Below are 12,193 nucleotides of genomic sequence, written 5' to 3' on the forward strand. Positions count from 1 at the left end.
GTAGTGCAATTAAAGGTTCCCATCTGCATCGAAAGGGCGACAAGCATACCAGTGCTCAAGAAGAACAAGATGAGGTGCTTCAATGACTGTTGCCCTGTTGCACTCACACCTATTGTATTGAAGTGCTTCGAGAGGTTGATCATGGCTACAATTTGCCTATCACCTTAATAAGACCTTAAGATATAGGAGCAAACTTAGGCCATTGGCCCATTGAGTCTGCTCTGCATTTCATTGTCACTGATCCGATTTTCCTCTCAGTCCCAAACTCCTGCCTTCTCCCTGTATCCCTTCATGCCTTGACCAGTCAAGAATTTATTAACTTCTGCCTCAAATATACATGAAGACTTTGCCTCCACAGCTGCCTATAGCAATGAATTCCACAGATAACCACACTCTTGCTAAAGAAATTCTTCCTCATCTCCATTATAAAAGAACAGCTCTCCATTATGAGGTTGTGTCCTTGATGCACCATCAATAACTCACGCCGAGACTTAGGAAGTGAGATATCGGCTTTTATTGACTGAAGGACAACACTACATCCTGGGGAAAATGAGGGAGAGCAGCAGGCCACAGTCGCCTTTATACAGGGGTCTGTGGGAGGAGCCACAGGGGTAGTCAGCAGGGTCTTGGGAGGAGCCACAGGAGCAGTCAGACAGGTATATCTAGTTCACCACAGTCCTTTGGTCTTAGATTCTCCCACCAGACAAAACATTCTTTCTACATCCACTATATCAAGCCCTTTCACAATTTGATGGGTTTCAATGATGCCACCCCTCATTGTTCTGAATTCTAGTGAATACAGGCCCAGAGCCATCAGACGCTTTTCGTATGACAAGCCATTCAATCCTGGAATCATTTTCATGAACCTCCTTTGAAACCTCTCCAGTTTCAACACATTCTTTCTAAAGGCCCACAACTGCTCATAATACTCTAAGTGAAGCCTTACTAGTGCTTTATAAAGTCTCAACATTACATTCTTGATTTTATATTTTAGTCCTCTGAAATGAATGCTAACATTGTATTTGTCTACCTCACCACAGACTAAACCTGCCAATTAACCTTTAGGGAATCCTGCACAAGAATTCCCATATCCCTTTGTACCTCAGTTTTTTGTATTTTCTTTCCTTTTAGAAAACAGTTAACACCTTCATTGCTTTTAACAACATATGTGACCATACACTTCCTAACACGGTATTCCATCTGACATTTGTTTGCCCCTTCTCCTAATTTGTCAAAGTCCTTCTGTAGCCTCTCTACTTCCTCAAAACTACTTGCCCCTCCACCTACCTTAATATCATTTGCAAAATTTGCAACAAAGTCATCAATTCCATCATCCAAATCATTGATATATAATGTAAAAAAGAACCGGTCCCAACAAAGACCCCTGTGGAACACCACTAGTCTCTAGCAGCCAACCAGAAAAGGCTCTCTTTACTCCTACTCTTTGCCTCCTGCCAATCAGTCACTGCTTTATCCATGCTAGAATCTTACCTGTTGTACCACAGGCTCATCGCTTGTTAAGTAGCCTCACATGTGGCAGCTTGTCAAAGGTGTTCTGAAAATACAAGTGCACAACATCAACTAATTCTCCTTTGTCTATCCTGCTTGTTATTTCTTCAAAGAATTCCAATAGATTTGTCTGGTAGGATTTTCCCTTGAGCCTATTTTATCATGTATTCGGAGACCTCATACTTAATAATTGACTCCAACATCTTCCCATCCACTGAGGTCAGACTAACTGGCCTATAGTTTCCTTCCTTCTGCCTCTCTTGAAGAATGGAGTGACATTTGCAATTTTTCAGTCTTTTGGAACCATTTCTTGAAAGATCATTACTAATGCCTTCATGATTTCTTCAGCCACCTCTTTCAGAATGCTGGGGTGTACACAATCTAGTCCTTGTGATTTATCTACCTTCAGACCTTTCAGTTTCCCGAGAATCTTTTCACTCGTTATGGTAACTTCACACACTTCATTACCTCTGTCTCCTGGAGTTTCTACCATACTGTTATTGTCTTCCACAGTGAAGACTGATACAAAATACTTATTTAGTTCATCTGCCATTTCATTGCCCCCATTACTACCTCTCCAGCAGCCCGATATAAACTCTCACCTCTCTTTTACACTGTATGTATCTGAAGAAACTTCTGGTATCCTATTTAGCATTATTGGCCAGCTTATTTTAGTACTTCATCTTTACCTTCTTAATGGCTTATTTAGTTGCCTTCTGTTGGTTTTTAAAAGCTTCCCAATTCTCTAACTTCCCAATAACATTTGATCTGAAATATGCTTTCTCTTTGGCTTTTACGTTGGCTTTGAATTCTCTTGTTAGCCATGGTTGTGTCATCTTGCCTTTAGAATACTTCTTCCTCTTTCATCCCGTGCCTTCTGAATTACTTCCAGAAATTCCAGCCATTGCTGCTCTGCCATCATCCCTGTCAGTGTTCTTTTCCAATTCTTTTCCAATCAATTCTGGTTAACTCGTCTCTCATGCCTCTGTAATTCCCTTTACTCCACTGTAATACTGATACATTTGACTCTAGCTTCTCCTATATTTAAGAGTAAATTCAAGCATATTATAATCACTTGCCCTATGGGTTCTTTTACCTTAAGCCAGGGGTTCCCAACTAGGGGTCGTATTGGTCCATGGCATACAAAAGTTTGGGAATCCCTGCCCCAAGCTCTCTAATGAATTCTGGTTCGTTGCACAAATCCCAATCTAGAATAACTGTTCCCCTAGTGGGCTCAACCATGAGCTGCTCTAAAAAGCCATCTCATATGCACACTAGAAACTCCCCCTCTTGGAATCAAGCACCAACTTGATTTTCCCAATCCCTGAATACAGAAGTCCCCCGTAACTATTTCAACATTGCCTTTTTGGCATGTATTTTCAATGCCAATGGGTCTACTGCAGATGCAATCTCACTGGTTCTCCACTCAACTTTGGATCACCAGGACAACAGCAATACTTACAGACAACCTGTACTGTTTATTGATTACAGCTCAACATTCAACACAATCATACCCCCAGTTCTCATCAACAAGCTACAAAACCTGGGCCTCTGTACCTTCCTCTCCAACAAGATCTTTGACTTCCTTATCAGGAGATCATAGTGCAGATCAGAAATAACATCTCCTATTCGCTGACAATCAACACTTATGCACCTGAGGAATGCATGCTTAGCCCACTGCTCTACTCTCTCTACACCTATGACTGTGTGGTTAGGCACAGCTGAAAAACCACCTTTAAATTTACCAATGATACACAATTGTTGGCAGAATATCAGATGGTGACAGGACTGAGATAGATCAACTGGTTGAGTGGTGTCACAATAACAACCTTGCACTCAATGTCAGTAATATCAAGGAATTGATTGTGGACTTTAGGAAGGGGAAGTCAAGGGAATGCACACCAGTTCTCATCAAGGGATCAACAGTGGAAAGGATGAGCAGTTTGAGGTTTTTCTGTGTCAACATCTCTGAAGATCTATCCTGAGCCCAACATACTGATGCAAATACAGACAAGGAACGATAGAAACTATATTTTATTTGGAGTTTGAGGAGATTTCGCATGTCACAAAAGACTCTAACAAATTTCTAAAGATATATTGCGAAGTGTATTCTAACTGGTTGCATCAATATCTGGTATGGAAGGTCCACTGCACAGGATCGGAAAAAAGCTGCTGAAAGTTGAAAGCTCAGCCAGCTCCATTGTGGGCACTGGCCTCGCCAGCAGCAAGGATATCTTCAAAAAGTGATGCCTTAAAAAAGACGTCATCCATCATAATGACACCATCACTCAGGACATGCCCTCTCTTGATGCTGCTATCAGAGGAGCTACAGGAGCCTGAAGACACACACTCAATGCTTTAGAAGCAGTTTCTTCCCCTCCTCCATTAGATTTCTGAATGGACAATGAACCCATGTGCACTACTTCACTTTTTTTTTCTTTGCTCTCTTTTTTGCACTACTTATTTATTTTAATATACAGTATGTAGTATTTTTATTATTAGTTATAGATGCTTTACTATGTATTGCAATGTACTGCTGACACAAAACAACAAATTTCACGGCATATGCCAGTGATAGTAAACCTGAGTCTAATTCGCACACAGCAGTACAAGATATTGATTGGGATTCACTTGGATAACTTTATACTGTTCTGTTTGCCACACTACAGGAAGGATGTGATGGCACTGGAAAGAATATGGAAGAAATTCACCAGGGTATTGCCTAGAAAAGAGGACTTTAGTTACAAGAGAGATAGGGTAAGTTGAATTCTCACTGCTGAATAGGAGGATGAAAAGTGGCCTGATAGAGGTTTATAATATTTTGAGGAGCATAAATAGGTAGATATTCATGGTATTTCTACTGGGGCATAGAAGTCTATAACTGGAGGACATAACTTTAAGGTGAGAGGGAAGAAACTTGAAGGAGATTTTAGGTGCACAGAGTGCACTAGGTACATGGAATGAGCTGCCAGAGGAAGCGGTAGATGCAGAAACAAGTACAGCATTTAAAAGGAAGGGTGATAGGAACAGAGAGAGATGAGGTTTGAATGCAGGGAAATGGGATTAGTGCAGCCATAGTTATTTATTGTCATCATTTGACACATAAATTTTAAAATGAATGGAAATATTAAAACTTTCATCTGTTTTGCAAAGCCAGCTGTGGCAGAATTGAATTAATTGCTGGAAAAGTCTGCCTTATTCCTATGTTTTGCCAACTGTGAATCATAATTACCCGTTTTGATCAGCACTAGATGAAATGTTCACATCACGACAAGTAGCCTTAGGAACAGAGTTAAATAAACAACGTGTACCACTTCAGAATTTAAAAAAATGAGCTGCAGGGCTGCTGATCTTGTTTCCAGGCCCCATGTTATCTCATTAGCAGAATATTTTGGTGCTTTATGAACTTAGAATTTGAAAGGCTGTCAGACCACAATCCAGCATTGCCCTGCAAACCTCTGTGATGAAGCAGTTCTCTAAATATTAATCCCTTGACTTGGCAATGCTTACTCTCAAGCTCTTTTTCTATGAATGCACCTGAGACTCAGACTTTGCCATCTGCTACAAAGCCCTTCCACTACATTATTGCTTGTCCCAGTTCACAGTGTCTGCTCTGGACAGTATTCACTGCTGATGAGAAGGTGGTGTAAAGCCTTTCTACATTCTACAGTGTTTGATACGAATTAACAGTTTCTTAGGCCACTTTCATACTTCAGAGGGACTAAATGGCATATAGGCTGGATCAAGTAAGGGTACCAGATCAAGATGTAAAATATAGCAACTGTTTAGCATCTGGTAATTAGCAATTTTCACATGCACTGAAATACAGTGAAAAACTTCAGTTTGCATGCCATCCATACAGATAATTTCAGACATCAGTATATTAAGGAGTAATAAAGGAAAAGAATGAAAGATATGTTTTTACAGTAACAGTTATAGAGAAAGTGAAGTATGGGTAAACAATATGGGCTGTGATAATGTAAACCGTGAGATCAAGAATTCATCTTTTTTATACAAGAGGTTCATTCAAGAGAGTTATAGCCGTCAAGCCTGGTGGTATGTGCTTTTTGCAATTTTTTTTGCCCACTGGAGGGGGAAAGAAGATCGAATGACCAAGGAGCGAGGGGGCCCTTGATGATGTTGGCTGATTTCCCGAGGTAGTCGGAGTCCATGCATGATGCAAACTGCGCTGATCTGGATATGATGCTGTCAGCAGTGCATCTATGAAAATTGGTAAAGGTCGACAGGGACATGACTTGGCCCTGTGATGAAGTATGCTTTGTTGATCATAACGTTTATATGGTCAGCGCAGAGTAAGCTAATGGTGAGATTTTCACCTTGGAGCTTGAAGCTCTCAACCATCTCAAACAGGAATATCAAGAATTGCAATGTTTCTTTCCCTAAATGTCTCATTACCATTAAATTATCTGATTACAGTCAGGGTGGTAAATGGATGCTTGATGCTTCATGCTTTAAGGATTTAGAGCAGGAAACGTACAGCTTTATTAGAACGTCAACTCTGTTTCTCTCGACTCAGATGCTTTCTGGCTTGCTGAGTACTCCAAAGTTTTCAGTTCATTTTAAGGAAGATTGAAATATTGATGTGTTTTTGTTGTTCTTCTTAGCCCATTACCCCTACTGGAGCACAGGCCATTGAGAGCAGCTCACCAGAGTCACTTGTCCTAGGCCAGTCTTTAAAATTGTCCCCAGCTGTAGACCATCTTTGAAAATTCTTTCTCTCCCAAGGATGGGGTCTTTGAAGTTTCTGTTGGTGTTTATGTAGCACTGGGTGTTTACGGGATGGAATTGCTAGCCTCATGTCCAACACTCTTCCTTCTCCAGCTGGGCTTGGAACCATCCATGGAGGTGCTATGTTGTTACGTTGCTTGGAACAATATCGTCATTATTAGGGAATTCACAGAAATTTCAATGCACAGCTGGCTCATTCATCACAGTGAACATGACGATAATGTCTCAAACTTCCCTCCCAGTGCTGCCAAATAACCTTAGGACACGATGCAAGCTTTTCAGAATATGCACTTGTACTTTTCTCTCATTGGCCATAAAATTATAAAACTTCTTTTAAAACACACTTTTTAATTTTTCTGAGTTTTGGATTGTGTCATATGAACAAAGGATTCTCAGACTATTTATTTGCCAAGTTGTCAGTGACAGGTTCCTCCTGATGTTCTTTAGGTAGCAGATTACTCTACTCTGAATATAGGCATAAATTATATTCACTTTTAAAGATAGATTTATTTCTATCTAATAAAATAATAATTGCTGAACCTTTTACTCGCCTTCAATGCAAAAAGGAAAAAAAAAGTAGGAAGTGCACTCAATGTTTTATAAACTTTCTCATGTCCTGAATCCATTCTTAGATGGAGTGACTGGGTAGAAAATTAGAATGAAAGCTAGGATAGCCCTTTATTCCTCCAAGTTAGACAAGATTTAGAGATAAGTGTAGGAATATTAAAATTCAGGCATTGACAGACTGAAAACCAATATAGCCCAGGGGAGAATGGGTATTGATGTGAATTAAGCATAGGATTGTTTTTAGGATAATCTCACGTTTGAGGTGTCGAAGATCACTTGAGTGCTGTTTTGGTACTGTAAGCAAGGGGTGGCTAAATGTTTTACTGGCAGGTAACGAGCAGAAAAAGATGTGGAAGTGGGTGAGCTGGATCATGTAGATCATGATCATGATCATGTAGCTGGATCATGGTCAGGATCATGTAGAAGGCCAAGTTTGTGAAGAGCTGGTCTTGGTTTCAAATAGGGGAAGTGAAGTGGACCAGATGGTTAGGGCATTGAGCTTCACTGGAGCACTGCTAAACAGTACTAATGGAACAGGACTGAACCCTTGTACTCATTGACCTGTAGGGATTGGCAACACACTGTCTTTTAGTTCATTAGGGTAGCTAACACTGCCTCTCCTATGTCAGTGGCCACGTTTAACATAGTCACCAACAAAGTTGACTTCATATAAATAAGGCTGATATTAGGAAATTGATTGCTGATTCCAGGTTTTGTGCTTGCAAACTTGGGATGAATGTGGTCTTGTATACTTGCTATTCAGGATATCTTTGAGCCAGTTTCTAAATGTGTGGCGAACTGTTTTTATACTGCACTTGTGTTGCATTTGGACCAGCAGCACCGTAGCAAACAGCAATGGCATCCAAACATAACCTGTTTGTGAAGCATTTTGCAATAGCTCATGTGTTAGCTGGACACTCTCTGTAGTGATGGAAATATTCAGCTCCCAGCATGTAGTGTACACAATCTGAACTACTTCATTACTGAGCTCAAAAGCCTCTTTCATTGGTATAAACTCCAAATATCATTTCAGCAATATGATTTCAGAAATGAAGGTTTTAATTTCACATTTACAAATATTGTTTTATCACCTGAACGTACAAACTCTTGTTGGTAAGGCTGAGGGGAATATTCCACGGGTTCAATTTGCAACTTGTTGCTCATGGGTTTCACTAACCTTCTGAACAAGGATCCATCAGTTCATTGATGCCCAAAATGACCATGTTCCACATACTGACAAGCATTGCTGGGGTTGGTGGTGGGGGGGGGTGTTTCTGGAGAGCTAGCACTGAAATGTCTGAACAATTGCATTGCAAGGTATGGAGAAAGTACCACGGAATGATTGGCCAACATCTATATGGTGATGCCTAAGGCAGATAAGACTGACTGGCTCCGTGTAAATTATAAACAGACCTTTAATTGATGAATGGATGATGAACATTACACTCTGCCCCAAGGTTAGAACACAAATTGGCAGGGGAGAAAGTGTTCAGTGAATTAGATATATTTCACGCCTATGCCCAGGTTAATATAAATAGAAAGAGCCAACACTATTTGACAATTAATACCCATTAGAGGTTATTCTGAACAAGTGCTATCATATGAGGTAAAATCAGCACCTAAAATAATGCAACAGTTTATAAGAAGCTTCAGGACAATTAGTATGACATACTAATTGTAATCACCAGGAATGATAAAAACCTTTATATACTAGAGGAAGTGTTTATCATCCTAATGTCAAGTTTTAAAAAAAGCAAATGAGCCTCTGTGCAGAAGGAAGTAATTTATAAAGACATGCTAGTTGATGAAAATGGGTGCTGCCAATTCCCAAAAAAAAAATCAAGATCACCTTCAGAGACGGAAAACCTGAAAATTCCAGGAATCCAACCACTTCCAGGGGCAACCCAACACTTCAGTTCTGCTTGAAACTGCCATAGTGTTGACTCTATTTCATCAGGTATTCAAAAAGATGAATACTGGCTGTGGAGGAAAGGAATCTGTCTGTTCAGGGAAAAAAACCTTAGAACAGGGTAATTTTAGCTGCAATTTGGGATTAGATTTGTGCTGAAACTTGCATGTCATGCTTCTAAAAGGAGTTGAGGCAGTGATTAGTCATATTTTGGCCATGGAAATCCTATCATTTACCTGCCCAAAAGTGAAAAAAGGTAAGATTGAGACGGAGCTGTTAAAAATGGTTTTTAGAGTTACAAAATTTCACCGATTCTTGTCGTGAAGACTTTTTGTCTTCTGTTACTGATCATAGGCTGCTATTGATCTTGAGGTAAAAGTCCATGATTTTTCCAGTAGTGAAACGAAGAGTGGAGGGGTGGTCAGCCTTGTGTCTCAATATATTTCTAGCATTCAGTACAGACCGTCCAAATGTGAGTGCTTCATTTATTGAAGATTTTCAAATAGAACCAACTGTACACCATGCAATCATAAAATATGTTGTCATTTCGAACTTTAAGAAGGAAGGTCATTAACGAGTCCTTACAGTTTATTGTAGCAATGTTTCAGTGTTATTTGATATCTATTTAGCATGGTTAGAAGGAAGGCAAGTGGGATCATACACCACTACAGAATTATTATAGAGGAATTAAGTTCGAACTTTGCCAAATAATAGTTTGAACAATCTATCAAGTCATTAGTATTGTACACTATTTTACTACATCTTATTACCCAGATTCAGTTGGGGTGCTGAAGGCAAATTTGCACAATAAAGGAAGCATTGCTCAAACAGGCCATGGAATTTTAAAAATGCACCACCATGAAACACTATCTTTCAGCCTAAATTAGAAGGAAAGATGAAGGATAGACATTTTAACCAGAGTAAATATAAATTCACAAAGCCTTGAGGAGAAATGGTTTAGTCTGCATAACAAAACTTCTCTGTTGCAACGTCTTGGTAGCTTGTTGATGATAAGCTGGGAAATAGTGGAGGTAAATGGCTCTAAAATTTGCCTCATAGGGATTGGTAAAAGACTAAATATCCTCGTGGACCAGTAGATCTTACCACATGATAATTAGGGAAGAATTGATGAAGACTGTAGGAATGAGGATGTGCTCTAATGGTTCAAGAAAGCTAACACATCTCTGATAAGAGTTCTGATAAGAGAGCAGTAAATTTTGAGATGAATGATACTTTCACAACAGCTGCTGAATCTTTCAGTTCTATGTAAGCAGTATTTCCTTAAAGATCAAAGAGAATCACATGACTCTCTTTTTCTCTAAATATTTCATCTTTCTACTGTTTGCCATGTATGCCCTTGTTTGCCCTCCCCAGATACATGACACCACACCTCTCTAGACTGAATTCTATTCAACACTTTTCTAGCAGCCAACCGGTCCATTAAGATCTCTCTGAAGCCTGAAGATTTCTTTCTTAGTCTTAACAATGTGGCCAATTTTCTTGACACTAGTACAACTTATATCTGTTCTCAATTGCAGTTATCATTTCCAATCTATGTGCATTTGGCAGGTTAGTACTTTGGATAGTTGTTAACAATACTTTCCCTTTAAATATTTTAGTTGATGCTGCCATGCCAGGTTTTTAATGCTCACATTTCCACAGTGCTAAACCAAGACCATAGAGATTAAATATGAATGTGTTTTTTTTCTCTTAATCTCTCATAAATTTGCTTTTATCAGGTGAGATTGCCAGGGCTGGAACATGAAATAATGTGGGTAACCACAGTCTCAGAACAGCACCCCTCTAATGTATCTCAATGACATTTCCATTTCCCACACCTACCATTCGTGCAGGCTCGTTGGGTAACACTGCCAATTTAGTGCCAATTAATATTGAGTTATGGGCAGTTATATGGATTTGTGCCTATTAGGAAATGGGCTGAGAATGCCTGAGTGCATTTTACTTCATTCCTTTTACAGATGTCAGACTTGCAAGGGAGAATAGAGACTTTCACCTGGGCACCGCAGGCAACGTTCAACACTTCATATTGCCTGCCCTTTACTTTCAGTGCTATTAACATTGAAGCAGCACAACTTCCAGCTTTATCACTCTGCAGACCTCTGGGCAGGACTTGGCTCTTGAGTGATCTCGCCTAGTTGCTGGCTCAATCACGAGGAAGATTAGTGCAACTTCATTCCTTTCCTATAGTGTGTTAGTTCACTTGGACAGGGCTGGAGCTGGGGGGCTACAACAGGTATCAATGCCTTCAAACCAGAAAAAAAAGTATATTATCTGGCATTACTGATTTTGATTTTGATTCCATACCCCTAACTAAAATGTCGGGTATTAGATAGCTTGTACATTCTTTGCTGTTGGTCAAAAAATAACCCAATGCATTCTTGTCTGGAAAATTCATCATTAGGAGTCAAGTTTCTGTTGGCATGCTGTTGAGAGCATTAGGAACAGCAGACCCTCAGGAGTTAGTACAGGAGCACTGGAAAGAAATGAATTAATGAGGTTTAATATATAAGAAAAAGCCATCTGCTCTTCCTCCACTTAGGCCAGTGTCATGGTAGTCAAGAAATAAGTCTGTTCCCAGTGGAGCCCAGCAGATTTGCACAGAGCACTCCTAATGGTAGTTAATTGGTCTGTTCTTTAAAATGGGCCATGCCTTAATGCACAGTCTGGCTCACTCCCAGAAAATTTAGAACAATAAGAATGCTTATGATGTCATCTCCTATGGGGCAGTAACTCTCTCTCTCTCTCTCTCTCTCTCTCTCTCTCTCTCTCTCTCTCTCTCTCTCTATACAAACAACAGGCTGCAAATGCATATTTATGGACAATAAAAATAAATACTTTGAAGAAACTTTTGGTGCTTCTCAAAGAATGATCAGTCAGGAAATAGTTGTCCTTGGGACCGAGGAAAATGCCCTTAATGGCAAATATTATGAAGTGAATGAGCCAACGTTTGCAGGTATCTTTCAAAGGTATTCTTGAAATAAGCACAATATCCTACGTGCTACTATAAAGGGTTTTCGACAGTATAAAATTTCAACATTGTAGTCAGTAGGATTTGGGTGCCAGGGTGCAGGTATATCTCTACCAAAGGAGATGTAAGGTGGTCCTTCCCTCCACTAACCTGCAGGTCACCTTTGGGCAAGGTGCAGCACCAGCTTTGCCTCATGATCAGGGTCACATGAAGCCAGGGAACAGGTGGGGGCATATCACATGTCCTGGTTGTGGGATCATTGACACCAGGCAGGCAACCTCTGAAGAGTATTCATAATGGTTGGGGTCACCCATTTGTAAAAACACTGCCCAGAAGAAGGCAATGGCAAGCCACTTCTGTAGGAAAAATTGCCAAGAACAATCATGGTCATGGAAATGTCATACAATATGATGCACAACGAACAAATGAACTCTGCAAGATAATAAGATTCCATTTTCTAATGACTTATT

At 39.9% G+C, this 12,193-nt stretch overlaps 1 long non-coding RNA gene across 2 annotated transcripts in view; it reads left to right on the plus strand.

Moving 5' to 3' along the window:
* Positions 1-4,173: 4,173 nt before the first annotated feature.
* LOC140739517 (uncharacterized) overlaps positions 4,174-12,193 on the plus strand; it is a 104,152-nt gene continuing 96,132 nt past the window's right edge. For both annotated transcript variants that reach the window (XR_012101663.1, XR_012101664.1), the window contains exon 1: positions 4,174-4,266. This is a non-coding gene — a long non-coding RNA (uncharacterized lncRNA). The remainder of the gene's footprint in view (positions 4,267-12,193) is intronic.

This window comes from Hemitrygon akajei, chromosome 15, assembly GCF_048418815.1.
Source record: "Hemitrygon akajei chromosome 15, sHemAka1.3, whole genome shotgun sequence".
Taxonomy (NCBI): domain Eukaryota; kingdom Metazoa; phylum Chordata; class Chondrichthyes; order Myliobatiformes; family Dasyatidae; genus Hemitrygon; species Hemitrygon akajei.